This window comes from Ambystoma mexicanum, chromosome 7p, assembly GCF_040938575.1.
Source record: "Ambystoma mexicanum isolate Mex_15411 chromosome 7p, UKY_AmexF1_1, whole genome shotgun sequence".
NCBI classification, from domain to species: domain Eukaryota; kingdom Metazoa; phylum Chordata; class Amphibia; order Caudata; family Ambystomatidae; genus Ambystoma; species Ambystoma mexicanum.
Genome location: NC_090939.1, coordinates 767,365,837 through 767,380,026, shown reverse-complemented (window position 1 = coordinate 767,380,026; position 14,190 = coordinate 767,365,837).

Below are 14,190 nucleotides of genomic sequence, written 5' to 3'. Positions count from 1 at the left end.
TAATCGATGGATTTGATATGACTACCTCATAGGCAGAAGCCCTTTCAGAAGTCAACATGCCTTTAGGTTTTTCCAAAATGGCAAGCAAAGCATGTTCAACAAATAACATCATGGAACACCCCATTACTATGTTGGCAGCCTTCTCAATGGCAAATGCAGTGGCTGGCAAAGATTGTTCGCAAGGAAATGACCCCTCATTACTGGGACTAGAATCCCACTGTAATAGGCAAAGGGCTTGTACCCCAACATGGTTCTCTGCGTGAGTACAGCTGTCATAACAGTGCCATTTGTGTGCAAAAACAAAAAGAATTCCTCAGCATAATTGGGAATCCCTAAACCTGGAGCTGTGCAAATTACCCTTTTCAACTCATCAAACCCTTCTTCCATTTCGTCAGGCCAGACAATTTTTTCCTGATTTGCCTGTGCTTTTTTCAGGGTTTGCAAAAATGGTGGTATGTTTGAACTGTAATGAAAGTCCCATGCTCTTACATAGAGTTACAGTCCCAAGAATCTCTGCATGTGCTTTATCGTGAGTGGCTTTACTGTTTTCGAAATAGCATCAGCCCTCTCAGGAGTAACCTTTTTTCCTTCATGCAAAATTAGCTGGCCTATGTACTGTACTTATTCTTGACAATACTGTAATTTCTCCATGTCTTCTTTATATCCTTTGTCTGCATGAATAATCATTAGCTGCACTGAAACACGTCTGCACTCTTCCTCTGAGGCGCTACACACCAATATGTCATCCACATAGTGCAACACAACACTTTCCAAATCAATGTTGTTTATGTCCATTTGCAGGACACTATTGAAAATCGACGGAGACTCCAAGTACCCTTGGTGCAGGCGAGTACTTTTCAGATGAGTTTGTCTAAACGTACATGACGTCAGATCCTGTGAGTCTTTATGCAGTGGGATTGAGAAAAATGCATTTTTTAAGTCAATCACAGTGAAATATTGTGCTTAAACAGGGATATTACATACATTGTTGCAGGATTAGGAACTAGAGGGAACTTGGCCTCTACAATCTGGTTAATCGACCTCATATCTAAAATTAAATGACACAACCCCCCTTCCCTTTTTTCACAGGATAAATCGCGGTATTACAGAGTGACTCTCACATCACTAAGATACCCTGTTCCAACATGGCAGATATCGTCTTAAAAATACCTTCATCTGCCTCTCGAGACATGGGATACTGTCGTGCTCGAGGTAAAATTGCTCCTGGTTTTAATTTAATCTTCACTTCTCCAGCCCCCTTCAATAGGCCTATATCATAGGGGCCTTTTGTCCATTATGAAACTGGCACTTTTGCCATGTCTTCGTCGAAATACTCTGAGTGTTTCTGTGCTGGCATCATTTTAATTGCCTTCACCCAATAAGTAATGCTCATCTCGAATACTACTTCACCCAATAAGTAATGCTCATCTCGAATACTACTTCATCAATTTATGGATGGTCTCTAAACATATACTCATCAGTGACATCAGTCAATCTGTAACCTTCCCCAATGGCAATCACTGTGCACCACCGTCTGCCGTCATAATCATTTCCATCAAGCAAAGCCATTTCTCCTCACACTATGGCTGCTTGTAATTCTAAAGGATAAACTCGCCCTTCCTTTTCATCCATAGGTACCTTTGGCCTAAATAAAAATTCATCAGGTATTCTCATAGTGAACAACTGATGTTTCTAACAGTACTCCTCGTATGGCCATTTGTTCTGCAAACGCCAGGATAAATTCACTTACGTTTAAATAATGCATTCCCGGGGCTGAACATACTATGCTTTTATCAGTGAACGAAATCGTCATGTTCAATTTGGTCATTAAATCTTCATCTAATATATTGACAGGTGTCTGCCTTGAATATAACAATGGCACAGACATGTCACACTCATCTATAGAGACTGGCAATTCTTCAGTAAAGGGAACTCTCCTTGTAGCTCCTGTGAAACCTTGAGTATTCATGGCATTTCCATACATCAAAAATGTCCCCTCTCGTATTCATGAGCGTGTTGCACCTGTGTCTACTAAAAAAGAAAAAGATTTGTCTCCTATATTGATGTCACCCCTCGGTTCCTCTTGAGGAATTGGGCATCACTGATAGTATCAAACACATCAAGTCTCCCAGTGAGCTGTCCTATTGTGGATACATTCTTATCCCCGTACCTGTGAAAGGATTCCCTCCATCAACAGTTACACCCCCTATTCTATGAGTCATTAACTGACCCGTGCTTGTGTTTTGCTCTATCTGCATGGGTGACCGCTGTGACTGCCCTTGTGGTGGATTCATTGTTGTCTGCTGTGTTTGTAAGTCTTGTTGCATTCTCAGCGCTTGTGTTTGCTGCACAGTCTGATTCTGAGCAAACCCATCTCAATTCTGCTGCGAATATGCAGGCAGGTTTGTGATCCCCCCTCTTGAGAATTGTCAATTCTGCACAAATCCCTGACTTCTACATGTGTGAGCAAAGTGCCCTGACATACCACATGTCCAACATATAGGAGGAGGTCTACTCATGTTCCCCTCCTGCATGCCTTGACTATCGTTCTGTGTGTTTTGAAACCCACTTTGATTGTTCTGGAAGTTTCCCTGATTATTCTGGAAGCCTCTACCTTGAAAGCCTCCCCTTCCCTGTGGTGTAAATTCATTACTACCTTGATCGTACTGCCTCTGATTATTCACCTACAGCATGCTTGCTGCTTGCTGTGAACCCGATCTGTTTCCACTAGTCAACATTGCCCCTTCAATGGTGTAATTTGATAGTTTTTTCTGCACTAACTTTGCCTCTTCACCTTTCCTAACATCGCCTTTCTTTCGATTCTTCTCTTGCAATAGCCTTCAATAATGTGCTATGGTCAGCTGAATCTCTGACATTGCTTTGCTTCCATGCCCACTAATTTCTTGATCTGCTTCTGTACTGCTTCTGGCAGCCCTTGGCAGAATATATGGTAAAATACAGGTATAGATTTCCTCCAAGCCTTGCATGTCTCCAAAGCCCACTGCTCTTGGAAATGCTGAATGTAAACAAGAGGATCATCTACTTCCTGCATCTTTTTTGCCATTATAGCTCCCATATCTGACGTGCCCGGGTACAGTACTCAAAGCGCTTTCCAGACCGCCACCCTATAGTTATTGAACGGTGCGCTATCATGAGCAGTGTTTACCGTAGTAAAACTAGAATACCCTGCTCTTGACCAAACATCATCAGCTTCCTCCGCAAAGATAGCGATCAGGAGACCTTTAATGTCTCCTATAGCTAACTTTTTTCCTCCTGCCATTTTCTCTAACTCATGTATCCATTTCCCAGTGCCAGAAGTTAAACTCAGGAGTTTAACCCTTAAATTATCCTTATCCATCTGTGGCCAAGGTATATACAGTGGCCTGGTTCCTCCTTTCTCTAACAAGGGAAACTGTGAAACCCCAAACTCACACTCATCCCCCATCGTCTGTCTGTTTATCACAGGGACAATGGCTCTAAATCGCCTTCCACCTGGCAGTGACCTTAACCTGCTTACATAAGGTGGCGAGTCCCCCCTCTCACCATGGGATCGACCTCTAGGTGGATCTAGCCGTGTCAATGATTCTGATGCCCGAGATTTGGGTAGGTCTATATTGGACCATCTTACTTCCTTATCCATTGAAAAACACCCTTCAGGGCTGCATGCATTGCCTTCCTCCTCCCCACAGAAGGATTCCCTGTATTTGTCTGACATATCCTGTCCCCAACTCGTGTGACTTCTATCCTCATCATCTCTATTCAGAATCAGTCTGTCTAAAGACAGCTCCTTTAACTCAAAACTACATGAGGCTCCCTCTTTATCGTACAACTGGGTACTCTCAAGGTGATTGTTTTTATCCTTCCCCTGCAGCACTTTCTTAGTCCTCATATCACGATAGACTTTATCAATAGCGTCACAAATGCTTCTAGAGTCAAACTCATCCTCTAGATTTGCTCTAGACGGACCTGCTATTGGCTCATGTGCTGGGAAGAACTTTTCTATGTCTTCCCATGCCACTACTGGATGAGGATCTATGAATTCCTCTTCAGCACGTTCAAGCTAGTGCTCTCTGCCACCTCTTTTGCACTAGTCCATCATCAAACTCTCTTTGTTTCTTTGCTTCCTCTCTTACCCTATCTTCCTCTTTTCTTTTCATATCTTTCCTCTCATTTGCCCTTCGTATCTCTTTGTCTTATTGCCTTTGTATTCTTTTATCCCTTAATTTCTGTTCCTCCTCTTCTACTCTCTTCCTTTCTAGCTGTTCTCATCTTTCTCGTTCTTTGATTTCCCTCTGTCTGTTGTCATACTTTCTTTGCTCCTCTTCCCTTTCCTGCTTTTTCAGTTGTTCATCTTGCTACAACTGTTCCCGTCTTTGTCTCTCCATCCTTTTCACCCAATCTTCTTTCAATCTTTCCTCTCTCTCTCTCTCTCTCTCTCTCTGTCTCTTTCTCTCTCTCTCTCTCACTCTCTCTCTCTCTCTTGTGTTTTTGTCCTGTTCGTCTCGATCTTCCCTTTGCCTTACGTCCTCGATGCTCTTAACATTGAGTTTGATCAAAAACTGTCCACCCATCCATTTGTTCTGCATATGTGTTAACTCATCAGTCTTATCTTTTTCTCCTTTCCATCTCTTCATTTCCCGTCCTATATCTATGTATGTCCTTGTCACAACTCTCCTTGTCCCTCGTGACCTTAGAGATTACATCTCTCTCAGGAATTTTCTCTGGGCCCTCGGCACTGCTTTGCGCAAGCGACTCATATGCCAGATTGCTATACCCTCTCGCTGCCTTAAGCTCCCTCAATGGGTAAAACCCGTCAATTTTCTATCGCCTTCTGCTTCAGGTGCGGCGGGGGGAGCAGAAGGCTCCTCACCCCTTGATTTGCATATATTCAATATCCAATCCTCAGGACGCGGCTCCTCTCTTTCCTTCTGGTACATATTCCAGAGATATGAGCTCGCTAATCATTTATCTAACTTTTTTCCTGTGTATGCTGCATGCAAATATGTTGTCATATGATGCAAAACGGCCTTCAATATTGATCCCCCTTATGGCCATGGCATGAAAATTTTATCTACAGTGTCCTTAACCCATTCTGCATTGTACTGCTTAAGTTTGGGTGCGTGTTTCAGCAACTGTTTACAGAGATGTACAAGTGGAGTAATATCCTCCATTTTGACTCGTCACATTTGACTGTCAATATTCACCTTTACTCTTTGCAAATTTCAAAAATATGTTTCAGAAAACAAAACAATATGAGCGTGCACCAATCGTCACAGGCTCCAAACCCTCTATATCATGTTTTTTACTTTAATCTACTTTTTCACTAAACACCATCAATTAAATTCCAATAAATAAATGATTATTTCTTAAATTTCGTGTGTTTTCCTTTTCATGTCTATCAGTTCCTCTATTGTTTTTTCACCATATGCAATCACATAAAACGATCAGACAAACAGATATACTCGACCAGCCAGATATACTCGACCAGCCACATATAGCTCAAGCTTCTTTTCAAGACTTATCCTACCGCTAAAAATACCCCGATTGGGATGTGAAACGTTCTCTTTAAACTTGTCTTTAACCGAGTTTGTGGCCTACGTCACCCGTAAATAGGGCTCTAGAAACCGTTCCTTCTGTTACGTCTTTACGACACAGGAAACTGTGTGTACTCTTTATCGTGGCACCTTTCCTCACAATGGGCCTCATTACGACCCAGGCGGACTTCGCGGTGCTAAATGCACCGCGAAGCATGGCGGAAAGCCGCCGATAGCGCCATGGGGGTTGGCGGATTTACCGCCCCATTCCGACCTCGGCGGAGCGGTAAATCCCCAATCCCCATTCTGCCCTTCCCCATTCCCATTTTTGCCCCATAGGGTATAATGGGAGTGGGGAAGGAGTTAATTACGCCACCGTAAAATACGGTGGCGTAATTAACAACGAGGTCCCGTAGCGCCATGGTTTTCTCCGGCTGGTAAAACCAGGCGGAGAAAACCTCCATGGCGCTACGGGAACTCGTAGTATGGCGGAGAGGTACGCCATGCACTACGCTGGCGTAATACCCTCTCCGCCAGGGTCCTAATGAGGCCCAATATCTCTTATTTGCTTGGCCTCACCTCAAGTCAATTACTCAATATTCAATGCTCATCGTTCCAAAGTTACTTTACCCCAACCTCCCTCCGTTTCTCGTTTTTCCCTTATCACTTTCTCCACTCACTGCCCATTCACAATTTTGCTACCTCACTCAGTTTTTACTCACAATTCGCTTTTTCGACTTCCGACTCTAGGGAGCGTCCACCTCTTTGTCAGCCTTTTCAACTTTCCATTGGTTCAGCTTTCAGAAGATGCCGGAAGGGGATTTTGCTTGAAACCAAGGGACCCGTCTCAACTATCGGTTGCAAGCCTGATAATTAAAAATGTTTCTGCTATCGTCAGGGAGCTTCACGTCCTTTCAGCCGAATGGCAGAGGTTGTGTGCTATTTCTGGGACCCGAAAACCTTCTATCTCGATGGAATTTCAACCATCATCTCTGCTACCACATGCATTGGAAGACTACAGCCCTTTAAGATGAGGTAGCAATACCCTTGAGATGAATGGGGATGCAGAGGTTACTCAAACATCAATAATTGAAACAACTCGGGTAGCTGGCAAAAAGATAACTGTTTTAATATCAATTATCTAAAAAAGGGACCAAAACGGACATCAACGGACGTCTCAGTGCATAGTTTCTCAATGTATCTAAAAAACATTCTTTTATAACACAAAATCATCATTGATGACATCATCCTATGTATTTACTAACATCATCCTATCTGGCAAACTTCAAAAACATAGTGGCTATTGTGATTGATTCTAAGGGAACATCCAAGTATACGTTCCATACTAGTCTAAGAAAGTGATAGGCTTCTTAACATCAGGTGGGACAACTAAGCCCTCCCTTCAAACAGGTCACTAGGAACGTGACTAAATACACAACGTCCAAGTGGTAACACAAACTATAGGACCCTTAATCACGCGATTCGTCTGCTTGCGTTTCTTTACATATGTGCAAAATAACTTGATATCTTCATCAGTTCTGTAGCAAAAGTTTCTTCATCTTGATCCCATCTTGATCCCAAGATGTCACGTATCTTTCATACGTTCTTGATGCCTTAAGGAATATATTCATTCTCTTGTCTCTGCATCTCTTCTATTTATGTCAGTTCGCTTCGTGTGATGTGACATCACCATTCTTCTCTTCCATTATGCTGCCGTGTTTCTTCTGGGATTTCATTCAAATGGCCATCACACTGTCTCCTATGCAAGTATGGTTTTCTCAATGGTAACCTTGCTTCCAGGATTTTCCTTGGTACCTGTATGTTCAATGGTTTTGCTCGTGTCTCACACTCTGGTTCTCAACATATAGGAAATATGGGCGAAGTGGTTGAGGTGGGGGTACTTGGCTCCTTCTCTACAAAGCCCTCTTCACCATCAAGATAGAAGCCAGACACCTAGAAATAACCTTGTATAATATCTAATGTCCCTACTTCACGACCCACTTCAAACATGCTGCTGCTCCAAATAGAGGCTAGCTCCAAACCACAGCAACGATAAACAGATACTTTTTAGCATCAAATCGTCAATTCATTTTCCAATCCACAATCCACCCACACTATGCCACCATGCTCCACAGCATGTAACTCCCTCATGGACTACATCAACTCCATGATTTACAACATCAGACAAGCCCTGCCCTGCACAGTCCCTCTTCCAAGCCCATTCCCAAATCTCCAACATATGTAACACAGTCCACCCTATTGACCAGGACATACCAACCACACTCTCAGCCAAAACAAAACCAGCACACTTCCTGGATAATGCATACCCAGATCAGGCTACATCTAACAGCATTGGCACCACACTCTTTGCACTGAAAACAGGGCAAATCTCCCGGCTCCTGAAGAAACCATCCCTCAACCCATGCTACCCAAAAACTACCAACCCATCACAATCCTACCATATCAGAATCTTGGAACGCTTTTCCACAACTCAACTTTAATAGCACATCACTAAAAACATTCTCCTCAACCCCTTCCAATCAGGTATCCACCCTGGAGACATCTCTGTAAGCACTGAAACTGCAACTCTTAACGTCCCTGATGACCTCCACAACATCATTGACAAAGGACATACAACCTATATATTCCTCTACCTTTCCCCATCTTTCAATCCCATTGATCAAAACCACCATCCCCTTAAACACTGTATCCAATGGAATTAAACACTCTGCCACAATCTTAACTCTTTTGAATCCTTCCACGCTAAAAGGACACACTTTATCTCCATGACCTATACTTTTCAACCCTTTATGTTGAATCCCTCGGCCAGACTCTTAGCAACCAGAACATCCACAGTCACCATTATACAAATATACTTCCAACTCTCTCCTCTTCACAATCCTATACCTCCAGACACTGTCTCTCCATGATCTCCACCTTGATGGGCCCTCACTTCCTAAATCTCAACTAGTCCAAGACAGAATACTTCCTCATTCGGCACCCAAAGTGCAAACATAACCTTGTACCATGGATCAAAGAACTCACCACAACAACCCACACATAGACCCCTGCACAAACGTTGAGTCTGTAGGCTTCATTATCAACCCCCACTTAGCATATACCACGTAGCTGCCATCACCAAAATATGCAATGGACAGCTACACCTTCTACGCAAGATAACATGTCCTTCTCCCTTATGTCTTCTTTACCAGAGTGCAGGCAGTCGTTCTGTCCAAGCTCGACTGCAGAAAAGCTATCCTCATTTCTGTCCAAGCTGGACTACAGAAAAGCTAACCTCACTAGACTCCACAACAACACTCTGAACCTGTGCAAGGTATACAGAATTTTGGGGCAAGACACATTCTACACCTATGAAAAGACTCACACATTACCCTAGATCTTTCCCAATTCCACTGGCTAACAATACCCCACATGATTGCTTTCAGAGATCTCTACATGATATACAAAGCCATTCCCTTCCAAACCCTATCTTACCTATGCAAGAAACAGAAACCCATCACTAACACAAACATCAGAGTAGCCATCCAAAATGTCCTACAAATTCCACTCTGCAATGTGAAAAGGTCAATAGACTGATGTTGTCAAGAGGGGATGGGGACCCCTCTGGGCCTGGGGTGGGAGGCCATAGCCATTCTTTCCTCAGAGGAGAAGGTGGCAGTTGGGAGGGCCCCAGTTCCTGTCCCCTTCCCATATGCCTATATGTGCTTGAACAGTACAACTGTTAATCAACCCATACCACTATATGAAAATGCTGGTCAGTCACTTTCTTCTCATTTCATGTCATTCCGTCTGCCAGCATTTATGGCAGATTATCCTAAACATGGAAGCCCAGTGGAGCCTCCACTCAGACATTCCTTGTCCAGAGAACTCTTTGGCCACCGGGGCTATAATGAGAGCCACTAGTCAGCGCAGGTGCGCCCCTGGTTGCAACAAGGTAAACTGTTCGCTGCCCACTGTTACCAAAGACATGAGCTTTAACAAATCAGGTAAATCAGTCAATGGACAGCTACCTGAAACAGACTTTTGCAAACCAGCCACAGATCGTATCCCTACGTGATCTCAAATAACAGTCAATTGATTACCTAAGTTCCAGCCATAGCACTGCTTCGTGAAATGATCTAAAATATTGTCCAATTCAGGCGGCCATTGTCCCGGGTTGGCTGACCCCTGAAGCAAACAAGTTGCCACCTTTTTACATGTTCTACTATTTATGAGACAGTCCAGTCTGGGAAGAGCAAGCAAGAGTGTCCTCGGAAACTAGTGTGGTGGACTAATGGGAGAAGGAGTGGGAGAATAAAGCTGGGGACAGGACGCTGTGGTTTTTTCGGGAGAGGTCAGAGGAGTTGGAGATGGCATACCAAGAGAAACAAGGAGGAAGGATGGGGGACAGGAGTGTGGAGGTGGTTTGCACAAAAGGTTAGGTAGTGGTTTGTGAGAGAACGTGTAAGTATGTTGTGAGTGTGTGTGTGAGGTGTGTGAGAGAGAGTAGTTGTGCGGTGTAGAGAGTGAATTAAAGTTGATTGAGGGAGTAGAAGTAGGGTGACTGAGTGGAAGGATGAGTGGATTAGTAGTGGATAGTTGAGGGGAGAGCAGTGGTTCTATGGAGAGGGACGAGTAGTAGTGTTATGGAGAGGAGAGAGCAGGGAGGAGTAAGATCAGAGATTGAAGGCAGATCATAGAGAGAGGGAGAGACATTGGAGAGAGAGTGGTGGAAGGCATAGGAAGATAAGTTGGCAGAGAAAGCTAGAGTGATAGAAAGATGCAGGGAGAGGCACATCACTGTGTGAAAGGAAGAAGATACAGTGGGGCTTGAGTGTCTGGAAAGCACTTCCCCACAAGCCCGTAGAACTAACCTAAAAGTAGAGTAAGTCACACCCAAAAATTCCCAGAGGGAGTTTAAATTGATATGGTGGTTGTCCTTGGGCCCTCGCAACCAGAGAGCTCAAACATGAACAGTAGGGGGTCAACAATAAGTAGCTACTAACCTGGGAATAAGGACGTCTGGGTTAAGAAGAGTCTTGCTTGCACTAGACAAAAGGCAGAGGGATGGCCCTTACAGCCCCATTCAAGAAAACCAATAAAAACCTTTGAACTGCCTTTGCACCATTGGTGTATTACTAAAGTCATCTGTGACATCAATCTAAACTGCATTCAAAAACAAGCCCTCAAACAATGGGCACCCATAGCCTGGAACATCTCCTATCCCACATCATATTTCTGCTTCCCTCATCACCTGCGCCAAAAGCCCAACAACTGACCTCTTTCCTTGAACCTAAAATCGCCAGACCACTTCTGCTTCCTATTCTTTGGCTATCCTAATCCAAGCCCATCTATTTTGAAAACATTGTAAATTCATTTTTCACCTCCTCCCATTTGAACTTTGTAAGATGCTGGTATGGGAAGTTCCAGTACTGTATAGAAATGCACATAAAAAAAAATAACATAACGGTTATTTAGGGGGTAAGCTAGTCATTACCTTGTCCTGGCAGAATAACTTCTTCCCACGTTAGGCTCACCTTCCATTTTTTCATGTTGTTGAATATACTAAATGTATACACAAGTTGTTTTTAGCAAACATCGGAAAGGGAATACATTGAAATTGGTGACATGAGAGATATATGAAGTGTACATAAAAAAAATGCTGAGATGGCTATGGAAGAATGTCAGTCAATTAGTTGGAAGCAATTTTTTAGGTTTGGTGAACCATGACCAAGTCAAGCCAAAGGCACACACCACAAAGTTGGCAAGTGACATCCCTAGGGTGCCCAATAAGGCATACATTATGTGGGTTGGGATAGCTTGGGACATGAGGTAGACTGTTCACTAAATGTAGTGGACATTTCTATGAGGATATGTAAGCCGGCATGCACTGTGCAAAACCTGTTAGAATGGTTAAAATCCTTTTCTCATTACTAACAACTTTCAGTTATGCAAACTGCCTGTATTCTAGATTCTTTCTCCTAATCTAGATAAAGAAAAAAGGGAGTTAGCGGTGGTGCGTTCATAGAAGCTGTTTTTTGCTGGCATATTTAAGTGTGCCTAGACTTCCGCACACTTTTTGAGTGGATAATAATGAGGGTGGATGGACTTCTGAAAGTTAAGAAAAAGTCATTTTGATTTCTTTGTGTCCAATTCAGGGTTTCGGCTGCTAACATCACTGTTTTTTCCTTTTTTAAACATTTGGTGGCTGTGACATACTGATTCCTCCATGCAGATACATAATGTTGAGAGCATCAAACTACCAGAATGTGAAGTTGTTCTCGCTAAACTGGTGGTTGACCCTAACACAACAGTCAATCTTTCTCATATATCGACATCCTGACAACATGACAGATTTTCTGCTGCACCTGAGTGACTTGATACTACCATTTCCAAAGCTTTTGTCCAGAATTATCATTTTAAGTGACCACAATGTGGGCTACTTGGAGAACTCTGACTCAATGACTTTGGCTGTCAAGGCCACTCTGTCTGACTTGGGTTTTATCCAGCATATTGACTCACCAACCCATATCAGAGGTAGTATTCTTGATTGGGTTTCCTCCTATATTGTCACCACTAAGAACACAGAAACAAACCCCTGTCCATGGAATGATCACAACTTCTTCCATTTCAGTCTTTCGATTCCATCACAATTGACTTAAAGCTAGTTAACTAAATGCATGGTCAACTTTAGAAACCTTCTCAAGTTAACGCCTACATTCATGGTGCCCTATATCACAACCACCATGTATAAACGGGCTAATCTCAACGGACAGAAAGGCACGCAAATCTGCGTTTTCAGCGCAAATAATTCCATGAATCAGGCCTTAAATGTGTATAGCATTTCGATGGCTGGGTGTTCAAACAAGAATCTCTCTGGCAAAGCTGTCAAATTTGCAGATTTTCAGGTTGGATCAATGTATTGATTTTGAACCTATACCACACACTTTTTTCAGTACAATAAACTAACCTTATGCAAAGCAGGAGTGGGCATTGATAGAAGTAAGCATGGTGTGACTATACCCATAAAGAAGTACATAAAGAAACAAAGGTTAGATAAGAATATGGTAGATAAGAATGCATGTATATGTTTATTTTGAAGGTTAGCATGAAATTTCAAATGTCGAAATTCAAGCCCAGCCTATGTAAGCCACACATTGAAGAAAATATTATCTTCTAGAGCCTAGAGGTCTGCTGCATCAAAGCTCCTGCTATCATAGGAGTATTGCATTGAGCATCCTATGTTATCTTCAGTTGAGTCTGATCATATCTTACACTTACTTGTATGTAACTTGACAAATCATCCCCCACCCGTGCAACACTAACACAGCATTATCAGGTTCAGTGGTAATTAAATAGTGCTTCTATCAGCTCCTCGCTGATCTCCAATTAATTCTGCTTAGCTGGTGATGCAGTACACTGTTAAGGTTTTGCAGTCTCTTGATATTTATTAGCATCTTGATTTATGCCAAAGAGAAAGTCAATACTGTGGCTTCCCACATCTCGCAAGCTGAAGAGGAGAAAAGGCTCTGGGATACATCTTCCCTCTAAGCAGTTAGAAAAGGAAAAGAGCAATAAGAAAAGGTACAGGGGAGTATCTGAGAGCCAGGCTAAGTGATGCACCGGTGTGGCACAAAAAAACAGCAACTGTTGACTTAATATAAATCCTTGCACAGCTAAATATGATCAATGTACCCCTACCAGGGGACATGCCCAGCCGGCGGGTACTTTCAATGATGATAATGAAATACCCTTGTCAGAAGGGTTCTGTAGGCACCTGAATAGAAATGGGTTAATTGTCATCGCACTGGCACATAATAATCCAGGGCAGGACGCACAACAGGATAGTCAGCCATGCCCAAAGAGTTATTATAAAGGTAGCCTGGGAAATATTGACTCGCCAACTGACCATTTGATGGACTTGCTGAGCCGTGCACACCAGAAGGCTGTGTGGAACTTCCTGCATTCGACTCTGCTTTGGGTGTCATGAATTTTGAGACATCTGCTGTGGCTAAGACTTTCTACTTTGGAGAAAAAATAATTGGGCATAGTATTTGCACAAGTGATGTGATTGATGGTGATCCCCTTTGGGGTGGGACCGCACCTCCACACTGTCCTGCACTTCCACAGAGGTTCCAACAGAACTAATACCTACCACCATCTAATTCTGTGCATGGCCCATCTCTTTAACTGGTGGTGAGATGGCACCCCTTGTTAGAACAGGCCAGATGTAAGGGAAACAATTTACCTAGGCCACCCAGACATCAAGCAGGTTGGATGCAAGGAAGCAACAGCTCAAACCTATAAAAGTAGCCACCTACTTCTCAGAATCCCTATCCAGGTGACTCTCACAGTGTACAACTAACTGACCTACTGCAAGCTCCCGAAGAAATGATTGTTCACTCTTTATCAATACCGTAAATGGCCTGGATATGTTTACTCACGAACTGGGGTTTTTCCTCCAGCATGCAAATGGCCTGGCTCATGACACTGTTATGCAGCCTCTGCCTTGTCATTACGTTTCATTGAATATAGGTCACTTTCACTTTGCTGCTTCTGAAACTTGCGGAAACTACGTGACCTTGCCTGAGTGTGTAAATGTGAAAATGTGCTCAGGTCCGGTAAATCCAGTTGTGAAGGTTGCAAGTACATGAAT